This window comes from Lissotriton helveticus, chromosome 9 (genome assembly GCF_964261635.1).
Source record: "Lissotriton helveticus chromosome 9, aLisHel1.1, whole genome shotgun sequence".
NCBI lineage: Eukaryota > Metazoa > Chordata > Amphibia > Caudata > Salamandridae > Lissotriton > Lissotriton helveticus.
In genome coordinates, this window is record NC_136070.1 from 1,025,889,718 (window position 1) to 1,025,909,858 (window position 20,141).

Here is a 20,141-nt window from a genome sequence, read left to right on the forward strand (position 1 = left end):
TGCATCCTGTTGAAAGGCCCCCCAGACCTCCCAATGTGACTCAGTGTAACTGGTGTTCTTTTCCCTACGTTCAACTGTTGACAAGTAACGCATCGTTTACACACTGCTTCTGCTGCAATCCTAAACTTAGGGCAGTACCAAGTTTGCCTGAATACCCTCAGCATGGCATCCCTTCCCAAGTGTACTGGACCATGTATCTGTCGTGCCATTGGACTCGCTAACTCCTCAGGTAGCACTGCTCTTCCATCTGCTGAAACCCAAAAATCCATTTCGCTTCTTACACAACCTGCTGTTTCCCATGCCCGTTTCTCTGATTCTGGTGCATTCTCTTGCATTACTCTTAAATCCTCCCAAGTGTCCACAGTTTCTAACATCATATTCAGTTCTGTTTTCTTCTGAGCCCCATCTATTTCCACTTTTGTGAACGAATATCCATGCTCCGCACAATAGCGGGCAACCTCATCGGCATATCTGTTTCCTTGTGACACAAAATCAGTATTTTTTGTATGAGCTACGCATTTTACAATAGCTATTTAGGCTGGACCCTGTAATGCTTCCAACAACAGCCGCACAAATTCTCCATTTCGAATTGGCGTACCAGAGGAGGTCATGTAACCTCTCTGAGACCACAATTGCCCGAAATCATGAACAACACCGAAACCATATTGGCTATCAGTATATATGGTGACTCTATTTTTATTACCTGCTATACAGGCACGGGTTAATGCAATGATCTCTGCTACCTGTGCGGAGTGTACTCCTTCCAGGCAAGCGGCTTCCACAACTCCAGTAATGGTGCAAACAGCATAAGCTGCTCTCAACCGACCAGTATCGTCTCTTAAACATGAGCCATCAACAAAGTAAATTTCATCAGGGTCGATCAATGGCTCATCCACAATATCTGGTCTGGGCTTCGTGCATAGTTCAGTCACATCAAGGCAATCGTGATCTTCACATTCTTTGCCTTCTATATCATTGGGAAGTGGCATCAACGTAGCAGGATTCAAGACAGAGCACCTCTTAAGGGTCACGTTCTCAGCAGCAAGAATAACTTGCTCATAGCGCGTGAGCCTACTATTGGTCAAGTGCTGTGTCTTGGTCCGGGTCATTAACAATTACACAGAATGAGGTACATACACCACTAACTGGTGTCCCATCACTATGCTTTCACAACGCTCAATGCTGACACCCGTTGCAGCAACGGATTTGAGACATCCGGGCAACGCTGCGGCTACCGGATCTAATGTAGGCGAAAAATATGCAACTGGTCTACGGCCATTTCCATGGACTTGGACAAGAACTGACAAAGCACATCCCTCTCTCTCGCAGCAGTAAAGTGAAAAAGGTTTTTCATAATCTGGCATCCCTAGAGCCGGAGCACGACATAGGTCATCTCTCAACTGTAGGAACGCCATCAAGCACTCATTGTCCCATGGTACCGGATCACTCACCTCCTTGTGCGTCAGTTTCTGTAAGGGTTTTGCTTTCAGTGAAAAGTTAGCTATCCACTGTCGACAATAACCAACCAATCCTAGAAACATCCTGACTTCTCTCTGTGTTGTAGGTGCACTCATTTTCATTATCGCTTCTATTCTGTCTGGTGACACACTGCGCTTTCCTTTTCCCAACCTGTGACCCAAGTACTGTACTTCTGTCAGACAGTACTGCAATTTGCTCGGAGATACCTTATGCCCATTTTCAGCTAAATGGTTCAGCAAGGCAATGGTGTCTTCCTTGCAAGCTTCTTCTGTTTCTGACGCAACAAGTAGGTCGTCTATATACTGGACCAGAACCGAGTTCTGGGGCAGTACCAGACTTTCAAGGTTCTTTTTCAACAGCTGGTTAAAGATTGATGGGCTATCTGTGAACCCCTGTGGGATTCTACACCATGTTAAGACGCGACTCTCCATTTTAAAAGCGAAGAGATACTGGCTCTCTTCGTCTAATGGGATTGAAAAGAAAGCCTGACACAGATCTATCACTGTGAACCACTCAGCTTGGAATGGTATCTGAAACAGTATCACTGATGGATTCGGTACCACTGGACAACATGAAACAACAATGTTGTTAATTTTTCGAAGATCCTGTACTATTCTAAATTTCCCAATAGGTTTCTGCAAGCCCATAATCGGGGAGTTGCATGGACTTCCCACGATTTCCCTCAGTATTCCCTGTTTAATCATAGAGTCGATCACGGGTTTTATTCCTGCAATCGTCTCTTGGGACAGTTTATATTGAGGCGTTCTGGGATAATCGACATTTGGTTTCACCATGATCTTCACTGGCTCTACCCCTTTGACCAATCCTATCTCTTCTCCTGTAAAATCCCATACTTCTGATGATACTGCCTCGCGTAAGTCCCAAGGAAGGTCCTCCACAGTCAGAGTAGGATACAGTTCTATGCATGTTCTTGAATTTACAATTTTGAAAGTAGCGTCATCATCTGTCGTCTCTACCTCTACTCCCTGAGGTGTGCAGTATATAGTACAGTTCAGCTTGCACAATAAGTCCCTTCCTAACAGACACACAGGACTTGAATCACATACTACAAACTGATGTTCATTCATGTAGTTTCCAATTTTCACTGACACTGGTTCCGTCAGAGGGCTAGTCATTCTCTTGTTTGCGACTCCTACCACCTGAATTGTTTCCCCCGACATTGGTAGATCCGGAACCACTGCTGATCTCAAAGTTGATCGAGTAGCTCCAGTATCCACCAAGAACGTTGTAGGACACCCTGCCACTTCAGCCTCAACAAACGGTCCTCTTTGATCCATTTCTAGTACTGCTCCGAGGGTACAGTCCTCTTCTTTGCTTACACGTTGTCCAGTCAATGGATCAATGTAATAACATTTTTCCTCATCTATGAAAAGAGGCATTTGTCTAAAGACCTTTCCCCCTGTCGAAATCTTTGGTGGCTGCGGAAACTGAGCTCGTGGAGCCGACGTCCCCCCTTTGACCACCTTGTTCTTTGACACTGTCACCCCTTGAACTGGAACCTCTTGAACTTCCTCCTCTACCTCTATTTCTCCGTTTTCAGGGTTAAAGGGACACTCGCGTCTCCAATGTCCCACCTGGTGACACTGATGGCACTTTGTCGTCTTCTTTAATGTGGCAAAGTCTATTCTAGGTCTCGAGTTATCCTCACTGTCCTTATTCTGATTACTCGATTTCCGTCCCATTGTCCCTGTTCCCTGCTGTCCGCCCTTTCCAGCTGACTGCATCTGCACTACCATTAGTTTTTCTTTCAGCTTCTTTGCTTTGGAATCTATTTCATCGCTGCAGTACCTTGCATACCTCAAAATCTCATCCAGTGGTCTGTTCTGCCAGCAAATTAAATGTTGCTGAATCATTAAACAAATATCAGATCTCAACCCCAAAACGAACTTTGATACAAACTGTCCTTTATCTTTGGGGTCCATTACATCGAGTCCACTGTATTGTTTGAATGTTTTCAGCAATCTCTCATAAAACTCATGAACTGTCTCCTTGGGTTCCTGTCTTGTTCGGTCTATTTTTACCCAATCTATGTCTTGTGGTGGCACCTTATCTTTCAGACAAGTTATTACCCTTTCATACTTTTGCATCACAATTTCAGCCGGTCCATTTGTAGCAGCATCCCTTTCTGGCTCTGCAGCTGGCCATTCGACACTAGTCTTGCATGCTGTCCACAAATCTCCTGGGACCACAATGTCAAACAAGGTGTTCAAATCAATCCACAATACTTTTGAGATCTTCACAAACCTTTCTACCTGCTTGTACCACTCAACCGGATTGTCCCTTAACTTCGGAAATGAGTTGGTAAATGCAGCTAAATCTCCTCTACTCCAGGGCACATGTACGTAATTCCCATTCGATATTTCTCTCAGAGGAAATGCCTCCATCTGCATTACTCTTCCTTCCGGAGACATCACACTCGTGCTCCGTCTGACAGTGCCCCTTTTTGCCCACCTCTCTTCCCATTTGTTCAGATCCCTCCACACTCTTATTCCTGTTATCAGTTCCCTTATGTGTGTTTTTAATCCTGTAGTTCTCTTCTCATCTAAATCTTGGTCTGTATACTGCAACCTATGGTTACTCTGTAGGGTCTTTGTTCTGGACAAATCTACCATATATTTGTCTGCCAGTTCAGACAGTTTTTCATGAATTGCTCTTGCCTTTCGGGCAATGTCCTTTGCTATAAACAGCAACTCATCTTGTTTGTACAAATCAATTCTTTCTAAGGCCAACGTACCATCTATGATCTCATCCAGGTCAGATTTTAAGCTAGTGACATTGAGTCTTTTGGCCTTTACTGCAGCTCTCAGTATGCTAGTTCTAGGGGTTCCATTCACATCTCTCCCATCCCAGCTCCGAGTCCTACGTCTAGACTCAGGCGAGTTATGGGGAGTCTTCCCTTGTTCCCATCTCTCCAGGTCCCATGCAGTTCCATCCTCTCTGGGTGTATGGTGAAACACTTTCCCATTTCTCATTATCCCACAAGCCCCATCCTGCATGATTTCCCTAGATGCATGGTAAGACATTCTGTTATTCCCCCTTTCCTCGTCATTTGCCGGTGGTCCCTGATCTCTCGACCCATGGCAAGATCCTTCCCTGTTCCCCATGCTCCCACGACTCCAGTGCTGTACATTCTCATTAGGGGCATGGTGAGTACATCTAAACCTCTCTCTGTATTCTTGGGTCCGTTGGTCACCCTCACTTTGAATGAGACGAGACGTCTCCCCACATCTTGTACTTCTCTCATGTCTCTCTTGCTCATTCCCACCGTCAGTATGCCGTATAACTCCTTTACTCTCCGGCCTGTTACCATCCCACTCCTGACTACTTGCGCTAGTCCCGCAGTGAGACAGTGTTCCGTTGCCTCGGCTTCCCCATTCTGCTTCTGTTCTTGACCTGTTGGTTGGTGCTTCTGTGGACCCATCCCATTCTCTCAACTCGGCCCTCAGCTCCTTAAAGGATTTCGGCCGTGGTCCCCTCAGGTCCATCGGTCCTCTCTGACCCCCCTGTTCTGCTGCGGGACCCACTGCTGGATCAAATGGGGTGCTCCACGTCACTGGTCCTGGCAATTGCTTCCAGGCATTTGTCGTGTTATTTCTCCTTTCCATTTCTGCTCTCTCTCTATCTAACCTCATCTGTTCTTCCTCTCTGTCTCTCTCGGGGTTGTAAATCGATACTATAGGACCTATGGTAACGGGCACTTGGAGAGCATCTGGTAATCCACAAGGTTCAGCCCTCTCTGCGTTTGGCGTTTTCTGTGCCACAAACCTTCCGACTACACTCTGTGCTGTACTATTTTGAGGTGTCTCCTCACCTTTGACAGGTGTCCACTCTGATATAGGGAGTGGTACATACCCCTCTATGGTAGCCCCATCATCCCTTGCGAGTCCCCTATCTTCCATTCTCCCAACGTTCGGAGGCGGTCTATCTATCAACAATCTGTTTATCAAGTTGTCTTCCGACTCGCTCTCCTCATCCTCTTCCATGAGCCTCTGTTCTCCTGTCACCTCTCTCACTGGGTACAACTTATCCACCTCAATAGCCTGTACCCTCCATCTCTTGGCGTCCGCATCCCATTGGGCATCTCGCACTGCCCTTACTGATCGCTTCAACCTTTCCTGGCGCCTGTTCAGATTTCTGTCGTGTGCCGCCCTAATCCACGCATTAAGGGCCTCAAACTGTGTTGGTCTAGGCGGAGGATTTAATGAGGACATAATCGATTTCAGCCGATGTAACGCCTCTAACCTGAACGTTCCATACTTAGGAAACGTCAGTTCCTCATTCCCTTCCGAAATCTTACTCCATTCCCCAATCCATAGTATCGTATGCAAGCCAACATTCGTTGCCATATCGTAAGCTGGTGTACCCTCTGGCGGTGCCTCTTGCCCATAATAAGAGTCCCTTCTTTTTCTCTTAAAAATCCCTCTCAAACATTTAAAACACTTCATGTTCAAAACCTACGGAATTTCTATTTTCTCCGCGTTTGTTTACTTCCTAACGACAATCCACCAATCTCAGTACGGTTCTCGCTAACTGGCCTATCAGAACGCGACTTCTCACTGACGTCACACCAGCCGCCCAATCTCAGCGCGGCTCTTGCCGACGTCACACCAACCGTCCTATCACGTCGCGGCTCCTCACCAACCGCCCTATCTCAGCGCGGCTCTTGTCGATGTCACTCGTCCCCCTTTGCAGCAGTTCCCCTCCTTTCTCAGCTCGTCTCCGCGTTTATGCATGCGTCCCATTCATACTTCTGAAAAATGATTACTTCCGACCAAGCGATCACTTTTCTCTGACTGTACGTCCACAGCCTAACTGTAATTGTCACCTTAACTGACGAAATGTCTTTCCGTTTACGTCCAGACAATCGCCTTCTCTGATAGGTTACTTACACACAGTAACTTTCGACCTGCGTCCGTTACTCACACATACACTCTTGCACTCCCCCTATCTCGGTCCTGCGGCGGTCAATGGTACCTCATGACCTCCTTACTCTGGTCGACAATTACTCTGGATGTTCGATACACCCGAACCACTTAAGCTCTACCCCGAACTTAAGATTTTCACCAGGTTGCGCGCGCTCACAACCTTCTCACAATCACACTACAGGCATTCAACTCCGCAAGACATTACAATACAGATACAACACAAAACACAGCAATCTGTCCACGCATGACCCTTGTTATACTCACTCTCGTCCGATACTGCTGCTTTTCTCTCTCCGTCAGCGCCTTCTTCGGCAGGCCACCTCTCGAGCTCTAGGGACCTTGGGGTAAACTAACCTAGTCTAGATTACCTCCCTCAAGAAGATAACCATCCTAATCTGCTACCAACTGTTAACGCGGGATTTCTGGTCTATTATTATTATTCCAGATCCCAATTCAGGTCGACTAGATCGTTGGTACCTGTCATTGAGTAAAAGGCAATCCACTGCTAGGTTAATCAATTAAGAACTTAAACCACTCTAAAGAACCACTGACTACCAAATGAGTTCAAAAGTTTATTACAAAGTCAACAATATCTGAAGATACAAACATCTCAGAATAAGATTCAAAAGGTATACAGGTATCAATATGAAAAGGAACTCTCGGAATGCTCTCAATCGGCAAAAAGAAATGATCAAAAATATCTCAAATACCATGAGAGTTGCAAGTATCGCTATAAGTTGCAACTTAAGAGTCATTTACAGAAAGGAAAAATTCAGATTAGTCTGTCCCTACACTAGACTAAGTGACATCCCTACTTAACAAGATCTTTACCTAAAAAGGTGTCAGCCGTGGTGACTTCCAAAGAAGATCACGCACTTCTCTTAGTCTTCTTGGTGAATTGTTCTCTTAAGTTCAGTCTATCTGCCTACCCATCCGCTTTCTTAGGCTCCCCAGATCATCTGCTCTGCCTCCCCCCCCGGGGTGCTGTCCCTAACACAAAATCACATTTCCCATAGGACGCCCCTAGAGACGCCCCTCACGTGGTATCGGTTCTGGCGGTAAATTCCACACTGGTGCTCCTCTGGACCCTTCGTTAAAGTTGACCTTGCTTCCCAGGCTTCTTCTCCGCTGGTCGGTACCCCCCAGGAAATTCCTGAAGCCTCCTCCAGGCCTGTGCCAGGCGTCTCTGAACAAAGCCCATTCATCACCGAGCTGATTAAACCCCCTCGCACCTGCAAACAAACCGTTCTACTGTGGGCCCCAAATTCCGGCCTCTACCATATCTGTAAGTCATAAACTATGTCTTCGTTTGTGCTCTGTGCGATCTCTCCTTAACGAGCACATGCAGATCAAAGAAGCAACTTTATCTATTCAGGCCTACTAAATTACATGAAGCAGGCCTCTACACTCTGAAAACATTTTAATTTCTGTGTTTAAACAGTATTCTAACTAACACACATTTCTATAAAGTAACACATCTATATAAAACATATATTTCAATTCTATGATTAATAATACCTTGGAAAAATGTTATGTCCACGTCTCATATCAGTGTAGCAGCACTTATACGTTTACTGTGAATTGCCATGGGCCTACACATTTTCAATGGTTTGCAGAGTTTCGTTTCTCCTTCACATAGTCACTTAACATGAGGAACATGGAGTTTCACATCATCCTTACGTTTCTACATTAGTTTTCCTCACATATATGTATTTCTATTCTAATTAAAACACTTTTATCATTTTCACTCTATGAATATAACACTCTGGTGCAATCTATATTTAAACTAATACTACGTGCTTGTAAATATGGTGCACTTATACGTTTTTCAGATTTGCGCTCTCTCACCAGCAAATGCAGGGCACACTTCAACTCTCTTTGTGTGACCGTCTAAAGTGAATACACAAACAGGCCCCCGTCAGTCTAAAACAGACGTTAATTCTGCAGGCATGCAGAGGCACAAGGATGGTAAAACAAGAAAATGCCCCCTTTCTAAATGTGGCATTTTCAAACACACAACTTAAAATCCCCGTATACTAAAAGATGTGTTATTAAATTATGAGCTCCAGGATCCCAAAACACCAAATCTCCTTCTCTTCCCAATTGAAAGTTACACTTGCAAAATGCTACAAGGCAGCTCCAATAATCACCTATGAGGGAGACATGCCTTGCAATAGTGAAAAACGAAAGTGGCAGTATTTCAATATCAGGACATGCACAACAACCAGGCCAACAATACTCTACCCGTACACGTCTCTTGGAAGCACTCATTCCAATATGCCCATTATGTGCCAGTTTCACTATTCTCTCCCTAAGTACTGAAGGTACCACCAGCAAATCACCTCTCATCTACACTCCATTAACTGTCACGAACTCCTGACCAACCTGTCATAAACACTCCGCCTCATAAGATTCACTTCCTTCACAGAGATATTTGACAATTTCACTGAACAGACTGATTCCTTTAATAGCATCCAACCATTTTTCATGAAGAATTCAGACTTCAGTTATGCGATCCACTGCTGACACCAACCAATCTTCTTCCTCACACACTACATTAGAATCAACCCCTGAAGGCAAGCTCAACAAACAGTCAGCCAGCAGATTTATTTTTCCAGGGACATACTCTATGCGGAAATTGTATTCTAACATTTCCATAATCCATTGAGCAATTCTCGTAGATCCTAGTCTTCCTTCACTTGTTGATAACACCTCTATTAGAGGACGATGATCTGTTCTCACAGCAAAATTAGTACCCCTAACATGCGTTCTGAAATAATGAACTCCGCACAACACAGCCAAATCTTCATGCTCCACAGTGGAGTCATTTTTCTCTGTATCACGCAAAAGTCTTGAGGCATAAGCGATTGTTACACCTACACCATTTCTTTTTTGTGATAGCACAGCACCTAAGTTAACCAAGCTGGAATCAGTGTTTACTACAATGGGATCATTTATCTCTAAAGGTTTACGTGCTGGCGCTGTGGAAATGTGTGATTTTAAATTATTAAACTCATTCTCATAATTCTCTCGTCAATCAAATTTTACATTTTTGACCATGAGATTATGCATGTGCTTAGTCTTATCTGCAAACATAGGTACAAAATGGGGGCAATATTCAGCCAGACCTCAAAATGACCGTAAATGGTCTTTACTAGTTGGAGAGGGAGCTTTCTCTAAAGAGGCAACCAGTTTCATTTTAAGAGCTATTCAATCTCCACTGATCTAAGGGGCAGATGTATCAAGCCTTTTGCGAATCGCAAAGGCCGAAATTCGCAGAATTTCAGCCTTTGCGAGTCGCAAACGGTGTTTTTGCATGTTTTGGCATGCATCAAAAATTCGCAATATAAGGAATCGCAAAAATTTGCGATTCCTTATTTTGCCATAGCATTTAAGGAATCGCAAATTTTGCGATTCCTTAAATGCTATGTATGTAGCATTTTAAAATTGCGAATTTTGTTTAAGAAATCGCAAATTAGCACCAACTTGTAGTTGATGTTAATTTGCGAATTCTTTTAAAAATGCACAATTTGGCATTTTTGCAGGTGGCATGTGACGCACACACATGCCCATAGGGCATGTATGTGCGCCATATGCACACACACATATACATTTCAGGGGTGCAGCAAGGTGTCTTTGAGACACCCCTGCACCCTTGAAATAATTCTCAAATTGCGATTAGCAAATTGCGAATTCGCAATTTGAAAATTATTTCACAATCATTCCTATGGGCCTCCTGGCCCATAGGAATGCATGGGAAATGATTCCTTATTTGCGAATTCGCAAAATGTAAATTTGCAATTAAAGAAGATTAAGGAATCGCAAAAAATTTCCGATTTTTTACATACATTCCATTTTGCGAATTCTAAATAGCGATTCGCAAAAAATCGCTATTTAGGATTCACAAAATGGAATCTTGATACATCTGCCCCCAGGTTCCTAAATACTCCACTACTTTCACCTTAAACCTGCATTTCTCTTTTCTTATAGATAATCCACTCTCCTGTAGAATATTTAACATGCCTATCAATGTTTGATCATGTTCTGTTTCATCATTTCCTGATACTAAAATGTCGTCTTGGAAATATGTTACCCTAGGCGTCCTTTTAGTAGATGATGCATAGCCCTCTGAAAAACGGCAGCCACCGAGGCGAAGCCAAAAGGCATGCGTTTATATCTGAATGCCCTCCTGAGTAACAAAAGATGTTATTGACCTTGACTCAGGATGCAGCACAATCTGGTGGTAGGCCGAAGAGAGATCAAGAGTATAAAACACCTTAGCAAGACTCAGAAAGTGGAGGGGAATTTCCAGGTGCTGGACCCGCAGTTCCTTTTATGGGCAGTTAGTGAGTAAAGCGCAGAGTCACCACTAGGGGCTGCGAACCCTGAGTGCAGGTTACATGGTATTTTTGGGGTGTGTTCAATTCCTGATGAAGGTGGGGTACATCCCACAAGGACATTGGCCCATAGCATACATTATTATTGTGAGATAGGTATCACTATTATCAGCATGACACACAGTTGGACAAAGTGGCATAAGTCAAATATTTCCCACACAAGTTGTGTTTGTGCCGCCTACACTTAACTATGTAAAGCAGGTGTAGGAGACAAGTGGGCATGTGAGACCACCACCACTGAGGGAAGGTTACCCCAAGAAAGGGAGTGGAGGGGGGTTTAAATCATCTCACCGTAGCGAGTGTGAGAGGACCACTGTGAGACATGAAAGTTAAGATGAAAATCTTGTAACTGATTGTGTTTTCCCTGTATGACTGTGTGTGAACCCAGCTTTCTAGAGAGCCATAATCATATTTTCGAATATTTTACTATGGTCTGAAGGGAATACTATGACTATATGATGAAACGGTCTCACAGCCATCTTGTATATGTGTGTAATTGTACGACAGATGAAAGTAGGGTTCTGAACCCATAATTCAGATTAGAGTGCTTTGTTTTGTAGTACTTTAGAACAGGCCTATAGTCAGGTCCATTGGAATTATGCAGCAAGGAAGGACCACATTATGCAGAAAGGTTGACTAAATTATGCTGCATAATGCAGCATATTCAAGGTTAGTGGTAGCTCAATAATTTGGGATTTATACACATGTTAACACTATCTGGGCAAAGTTTTCACCCCATTAGTACAACTTTGATAACCAAATAAACGGAACAGAAAGTTGACTAGCCAATATTTGCAGATGGCTTTGCACTGTACTGCAACATATGTTTCCGCACTCTTACTCACTTGTGATCGATTTGAGGCCAAAACAGTTAAGTTTTTGTTGAAATCAGAAGATTATGCAGCAGGTGATGGAATGTGTGGCAAAGTGCAGCAATCCCATAATTATGCAGAAAGTGCATACTTTGAGTGACCTGCTTCTGGTATATAAACATATTAACCAGGTAGCGTGCCCCCTCATGTCTAGGCAAATCCACAAAGAAGAGTTCCAACCAACTAGGTAACATAGTAACTTTCATAGGAAAACTGCTGTAGAACACAACAACCATAGACAGGGATATACCATAACAATTCCAGGCATTGTAGGAAAAGAGTTTAAAAAAAATGCAGGTATGGATTTTTTACCTAGGCATTAAATTGTTGTCCAAGCTAGAAGTATGCAAAATGTACATTCCACATGTGAAATGCATGCATTTTGCATTTCAAAAACCTCGTGATATTCCGCTATATTTTACAGCTACAAACTTTTCAACATTTTATTTCCAGCTGCAGACTTGTTTGAGTAGAAAATGTCTCATGGAGATAAATACCTTCTCAAAACAGCCCCCCTTGCTTCTATCTCACGCAACCCTTGAACAAGATGTATGCAATTGCGTTCACGTTTCATGGGAAATAATTCAAAAATAGTTCTATAGAATTTCACTTAATTCTGTGTAATGTGTGCAAAATTTCAAGAAAAGTTTTATTGCAATTTAAGACACCACTAAACTAAACAGATATCATTTGTGCAATGCCTAAAAAAACAGCTTTTGCAAGGACTCAGAAGCGTTTGGCACACATTATGAATGGCAAATGCAGGCTGCACTAGTCGCAATTTTCATGTTGAATTGACATGGTGAAGTAGATATCAGAGTTGGTTATTAATCTCTGCGTAGGAGTTCGCAAGAAAACTAAATCATATGTAGTGCAGCACCTCTCAGGCATTTGTTTCTTGGTTTGTGTAGGCAGATTGCAAGAGTAAAAAACTATTATGGATCAATCAAGTAAAGCTTCAGCGATGACATATAAGAGTTTTATGAAGTAGTTTATTCTTGTTACTAATAATGGATGAGGAACAGATTCACAAAATAATTAATAAATGTGCGCGCACAGATTTACACCCTCACATTTGTGCTAATATACGTATTTCACATATTCGGGCTGGAGTGTTGCCACTGGATCAGCGTCAAGACTGATTTGCATATGGTTGGATCCAAACTGATGGTGGCATTGAGTGCAAAATAAGATGAACTCCGATGCGGCCCAAGTAATTACCAGTGGCTGAGATTATTTGAAGCATTCCATCTTTCAATTTTTGTATCCTTCAGTGTGTCACCCTAAGTGGGATGGGTATGTCCAGAAGTGGGTCCCTTGCACACTGTGTTACTGGAACCAGGCTGTACATGGCTGATAACCCCCTAATCAGGGCAAAACTGGCCCTAGCTTGCATATGTTCTGGTTCAGGAAAGATCTGGCCTGGCAAATTGGGCTGAACTCTTCCGATTGGAACAGGGTCAAGATTGATTTTCATAAGCCTGGGTCCATACTGAGGTGGCATGGATACAAAATTACAATGGACTGGTAGTCGACCCTGAGTAATTACCAGTGGCAGCGAATAATTCAAGCATTTCATCGATCACTTTTTGGTATACGTCGGTATGTCGCCCTAAATGTGACAGTTATGCCCAGATGAGTGTCCTTCGCATATTGTGTCACTGGAACCAAGCTATACCTGGCTGATGAGCCCTAATTGGGGTGAAACCGGTCCTAAGTTGTTTGTGTTCCAGCCACCACTTTTTGTATACTTTGCCATATATCCATGGACAAATGTCTGAAAGACACCAGTTCTCTGATAAAAAAGGGACAGGAGACACACAGCACTACAGAACACAACACTCCTCCCCTCCTCCCTTATTGCACACCAAGCAATGAGAAACCAGCTTGCGCAATACAGACCACATTCAAAGACAAGTTAATCATGAAAGAAAAATAAAGAGGCAAAGAGAAATGGCAAATATTGTATGACAAAAATAAAAAAAGATAGATATTAGTTAAAAAAAGGCAAAGTATTGGCAAATGAAAGACTTGAGAATTAGATGAAAGGTTTGAACAGAATGCTGAGAAAAACAATGCTTTTAAGCCACTAAGTGGTAACTCTATTAGTTAGTGCATTTTTTATGTTGAATAAAAACAATTGGCAAAAATTAGGAGTGTGCAAAATAATGACCGTCTGTGGTGCCTTGCTTTGTGTCTTTGCAGCTCCACTACCACCATAGGGATTCGGATGAAGTCCATCTACCTCGCCCTAAGGTGAGCCACAAATAATCTCTTGCTCCAGGATGTCTCAGCCATGAGGCATTCTAAGCAGGAAAGAGGGTGGTAAACTCAAGGTTTTCACCACAACCTGTTACCACTTCAGTGAAGCTGGGAATATTTAACAGACTTCATGAAATGAGCGTAATACAAACTTTTACCAAGCTAGAAATATTATGAGATGTAAAAGTAAGCAAAAATGGCCAACATATTTAGGTCCTTATTATGAGAGGACAAGAAAATTACGTCCACCTACACCTTCTCCTGCTTGATCAGAAGTTGTAATTACAAGTTGTGTGTATTTTACCACACCTGGTAATTACCGCGAGCAATAGAGTCTTCAACCCCCCTATAAAATGTCAACAGCTGAATCCTGCTGAAATTTAAAAGAGGTAAAAAAATGTCCAGTAAATGCAATTAAGTATGGATTTTGAGGCTGTCTGCATCAAAATCTGCATGATATGGCCCATTTTGAATAACAAAACTGGGGTAAAGGGAAAAATTATTGCATCTCAAAAATCCGGACCTGGCAGTCTCAGTGTCACAGCCAGTCCACTCATAATCAAGGTCTATAATAGGTTAATTAGTATAAATAATAGAAAACCAATTTTAGATTTATAAAAGATTGCCAAAACTGTTCTAGCGGTGCAGACAGAGGTGGCTTACGGACAATAGTTTCCCAATGGTATGTGCGCACTAGAAGAACCTTTTTGTCAGTCAGTCAAATAACTTTATTTGATTCAAAGAAATCATAAAAGTTTACAAAAAAGTCATACATTCAATCAAAAATAAAATTTCTACACAAGATTTAGAAAGAAATACACAAGAGTTAATACCAGGTTAAGTAGATTCAGTAAAAGCAACGCACAGAGACAATTTTGATAAAACTAAGCACAGAGCTGCAGATAGTGATGGTTAATAGCAACCTCAAATAATTAAAACTCGCTTTGTAAGAACAGGGACGAATATCCCTTAAAATAGGCTTATTAAAACGGGCTCCTGGATCTTTATAGAGTGTGCAAAAAAGCATAAGATGCGATGTGCTCTGTTGGGCTACATTGTTACATGGATAGGGGAGAAGTCTCTCACACCAACCCACCTGTTTCGGAAAAGCCACAAGAAAGTGCAGCGTGCTTAAACAAAATCTAGTCAGTAGAAAACGCGAATGACCCTGCGTGGTAAAAGACAAATGAAATTGTTGCGGATTTAAAAGTGCACGATCTACTGTGTCACTGACCTGGTAAAACAAGCTTAAAACAGTGTAATAAGTGTTTTTAACGACCATTTTCATATTGGGTTAATAGACTCCGGGTTATCATAAAAATCTTCAAGGCCTATCTTATAAAAGGTTTCCTTGACATAGTGTAACCAAGGGACCGCCATTGCATTGTAAAGATTCATGCAGTCTCTTAAAATACCTCTTGTAAATAATAAGTCCTCTGAGGTCCAAATTGTTCCCCATAAAAGCAAGGGGGCAATATGAATTCTGTAAGTTACGTAGTCTAAACCCACCTCAGAATGACAGAATAAAGTAGAGGAACTACTGGGTATAAGTAAGAGTATATGTTCTCTAATATTTGAATCTGTGAGCTTTTACAATGTCCCCATACTCCTGCCCCATAGGTGGCCACTGACAGGCATTTAGATGTATATAATGTTTTCAATTCAGCTATCGGCTTATGACCAAGTTTGCTGTCAAAACGGAAAAGCCCCTCTATAGTTCTACTAGTTTGTTGTAGCCTTGTCGTAATCAAGTGGTCCCAGCTTAGTTTGCTATTAAAAACATTCCCAATATAAGTAAAATTTGGCACTTTGTCAATAGCTGTATCATTTACTATATATTTGCGTGTTTTAGTTTTGTTTGGACCACAGACCATAATAAAAGATTTACTAAAATTAACCTTAAGGTCCAGTTCTGTCATAAACTCAATGAATGCATTCAAACATTTTTTTAGACTATTGGCTGTTAGAGTCATCAGGACTGTATCATCCACATAGGACAATAATGGTACCTGTTTGCCTCGTATTCTTGGAAAATCCAAATGTTGTTGTAATAAAAAGTGTTCTAAACCATTAGTATATATTAAAAATAAAAAGGGACCCTGGCGTACTCCCTCAGTTGAGGCAATTGGCTTAGTCTTTTCTCCCCCTGGGCCATACCGGATAGCTACAGTAGTTGATGCATGTAATCTGCGCAACGGGGTAACAAGCTGTTCTTCAAATCCCATAGTGAGTATTAGTGACCACAACTTTGCCCGGGAGACCGTGTCGAAGGCCCTGGACAAGTCCATGAAGGCCAAGTGGATTGGGACACCCCTGGCCTTCATGTACTTGCCCATAATCATAGACAAGTTGAGGCATTGCTCAGTCATTCCCATTCCCTTCCTGAAGCCAAATTGGGTATTCACTATGAGGCCTGAAGTATAGGCCCATGACTCCAGGTGTGCAAGAATTACCCTCCCCAGCAACTTGCATGAGGCATCTATTCGAGAAATTGGCCTGTAGCATGTGGGGTCATTTCCATTACCCTTTTTCAAAATTGGCGCCACCACTGCTGTTTTGTATGATGATGGGATACGGCCCACAATTGCTGCTTTAAAAACCTTAAGTAACAAGGGAGCCCATATTTGGGGGTTACTTTTAAATAGATCCAGGGGCACACCGTTTGGCCCTGGAGCTTTTAGGGGAATACCCTTTTGCAGTGCCTCCTCTACTTCACTTAAAGAAAGTGATGTACTGAGCTGTTGTGCAGTTTATATGTTGATACTTATTTCATCCTCACACTCACTTGGTAAGAAGCTCTTTGGGTTGAATTTATTGGAGATGTCGGTCTCTCAAGCCGCCCCCGTTATGTTAGTATCCATGCTCCTTATTTCATTAGTGAAAAGTGGGTGATTTGCACCTCCCAAAAGCACCTAGAGTCCTTCAGGGCACTTGCTCTTTCGGGATCATCCCATGCCTTCCTTCTCAATTCATCCTTTCTTTGCTCAATTACCTTTTATAGGTCTGTCTGGCTACTTTTATCATATCCCTATCACAGGGGATTGTATGTAATGCCTTCTTCAATTTATTTTGCCCCGCAGAACACTCGGCGTTAAATCATCTTATTTCAGGGAGACTGCCTTTTTTCACCAGTCTAAGCAAATATTTGGCCACATCATCACAAATAATTTCAAAACTTTGTATTATAGCATCTGGCTGGGAAGTATCGGTTAAGCAGGTCATCACTTGTGTTAAATTTGTTTTAATAATAGACTCCTCAAAATCCTTGTGAATTATTGCGTTCCATTTTAACTTTATCCCTTGATTCTGATTATATTTTATTAGGCAGTCAGAGGCCTTGCCCCTTCGCGCCACAATGTGTAGGTAAATTGTAAGGGGGTTATGATCACTGGCAGGGTTGAGTTTGACTGCAAAATTATAAACAAGGTGCGAATACCTGCTAGAAATCAGCATAAAATCAATTGTACTTACACAACTCCCCCTGAAGTGTCGGATATTGCACCACTGGAGTGCTAACCAAAATATCAATCATACATAAGTCATTTACTACAACATTGCAGTTTAACGCATCGCCCTGTGGGATTCGGATGAAGTCCACCTACCTCGCCCTAAGGTGAGCCACAAATCATCTCTTGCTCCAGGATGTCTCACTCATGAGGCATCCTAAGCAGAAAAGAGGGTGGTGAACTCAGAGTTTTCACCACAACCTGTTGCAACTTGAGTGAAGCTGGGAATATTTAACAGACTTCATGAAATGTTGTGACTCTTCCACTGCATAGACGTAATATAAACTTTCTCCAAGCTAGAAATATTAAGAGATGTAAAAGTAAGGTAAATGGCCAACATACTTAGGTCCTTATTATGAGAGGATAAGAAAATTAAGACCTCCTACACCTTCTCCTGCTTGCTCAGAAGTTGGAATTACAAGTTGTGTGTATTTTACCACACCCCCGGTAATTACCGGCAACAATAAAGTCTTCAACCCCCTATAAAATTTCAATAGCTAAATCCTGCTGAAATTTAAAGGAGGTAAAAAGGTCCAGGAAATGCAAATAAGTATGGATTTTGAGGCTGTCCGCACCAAAATCTGCATGGTATGGCCCATTTTGAATAAAAAACTGGGGTAAAGGGAAAAATGATTGCATCACAAAAATACAGACCTGGCAGTCTCAGTGTTGCATCCAGTCCACTCATAATCAAGGTCTATAATAAGTTAATTAGTATAAATCATAGAAAACCAATGTTAGATTCATAAAAGTTTGCCAAAACTGTTCTAGTGGCGCAGTCAGAGGTGGCTTACGGCCAATAGTTTCCCAATGGTATGTGCACACTAGAAGAACTTTTTTTAAATGTAGGTGCAGAAATGTGAGGTGTTTTGTAACACGATATTGGACAGAGGCGGTGAACAATGTTTGGAGTACACCCCATACCCAGTTTTTGCTGGAATAGAGTATAATGCTCAGGGGTGTAGAAGATGCTAAATTTCTGGGGTGGACAAGGACAGCCCTGGGGACTTTTCATTGACCCCCATAGAAATTGTCCATTGTCTGAGAGAAGCAGGTTTTGATAAGCGTATACAGTTGCATAGTTCTGAGGTGAAAGAAAGAAAGGAGGGCATGTCGTCGCAGTCTGTAATTATGCTTTATTGTTAATTACATTCTGGAAAGTAAATAGAAAACGTGAAAAAAATATGTACCCTGCAAGTTGCTGCACCTAGCAAACAATGGTAGGGGAGAAGAAAGGAAGAATAAACAAAATCTTCTTAGCAACATTAATAAACCTTGAAACGCATCCTCCACTGAACCTTGACTGCCCACTGTTGCCACTTTTGGAGTCACTTGTAAAAATGCTTAGTAAATTGGAATGTAAGAATGTTTTAGGCAATGGGACACCAATAATAAAAACAGCATCTGTTGGATTTGGCCCTCTATGTAGGGTCACTCCCAAACATTTTGCAATCTCCCCTTCTGTTTTCCAAACGAATTTCTGTTGACATTTAAGGTTCTATGCTGTAAAGTTCCTTTTGCTCTCTCTCCTTTTAACATGGTAAATTTGGCATACATCCAATTGGCACATTTAAATTACTTATAAGTCCCTAGTAAAGTTGTTCTAGTTGTCTCCAGGGCCTGTACATTAAGTGCTACTAGTGGCATCCACTTAAGTAGCTCTTTAAGACATGTTTCAGGCCTGCAACTGCAGTTTTAAACTGGCATATCAATCTGACAAAAGAAAACTTTGCCATGCCTAAGCCTTCCTTTTAAATGTATATAAGTCATCCATGGGGTAGGCCCGAAATGGCCCATAGGGTGGGGTGTATTAAAAAATGTGCCCGTGTGCTTTTAAGTTTTTCATTTCATGGTAATGAAAGACTCCTAAATTCATTGTTCATTACTGCAAGACCTGGCTCTCCCATAGGATAGCATTAGTTTACTTCATTACATTTAGTAAGCGATAACTTTCGATTGGGAACAGGTAGGAAGGTCCAGTTTGGTGTCTAAAGATTTGAAATTTAAAACCACTTTTAATGGTAAAGTTGCATTTTAAGGCACAATCCTGAAATGGCACTTTTAAATAGCTGCAAACACAAGATGATGTACAGAGTGCTGAAACTTTTCAACAACTCAAGAGATTTGGGTTTAACCATTGTTCTTCTGCTCACTATGCCATCCCAGTTTGGACCCAGTCATATGCAAATCAGTCTTGACCCTGCTCCTCATGGGAACAGTCCAGACCGAACTGCCAGTCCAGGTCCTCCCTGGAACTGAAACAAGATTCCTGGGGCCTGTTTCAGGGTTTCATCCAAGGCTGAGTTTAAACTGGAATGGCATGGGGAGCAAAAAACGATGGATTTAGGCCTAGATCTCTGTACAGGTGTGAATGTTTGACATTGTTCAACATTCTGTCAATCAATTGTTCTTTGCACACTTTTAGAAAGTTGCCATTTTCTTGTCCTAACCATTTGGTTCCTGTTTCCTGGGTCACATGATTGGATCTAGTTGGCAGTTGGCCTTTGCATATTCCTCCCTGACAGTGAGGCAAAGGGGATTAGATATTTTCAGAATAGGAGGAGCAAAGCTGTTCCCAGGCCCACTTACATTTCAAAGGGGCTGCTTCATTACGCTTACAAAGAACTTGATACCAGTCTATAGTCACCATAGACCCCTTGGTGCCTTGGCTGGGGAGGA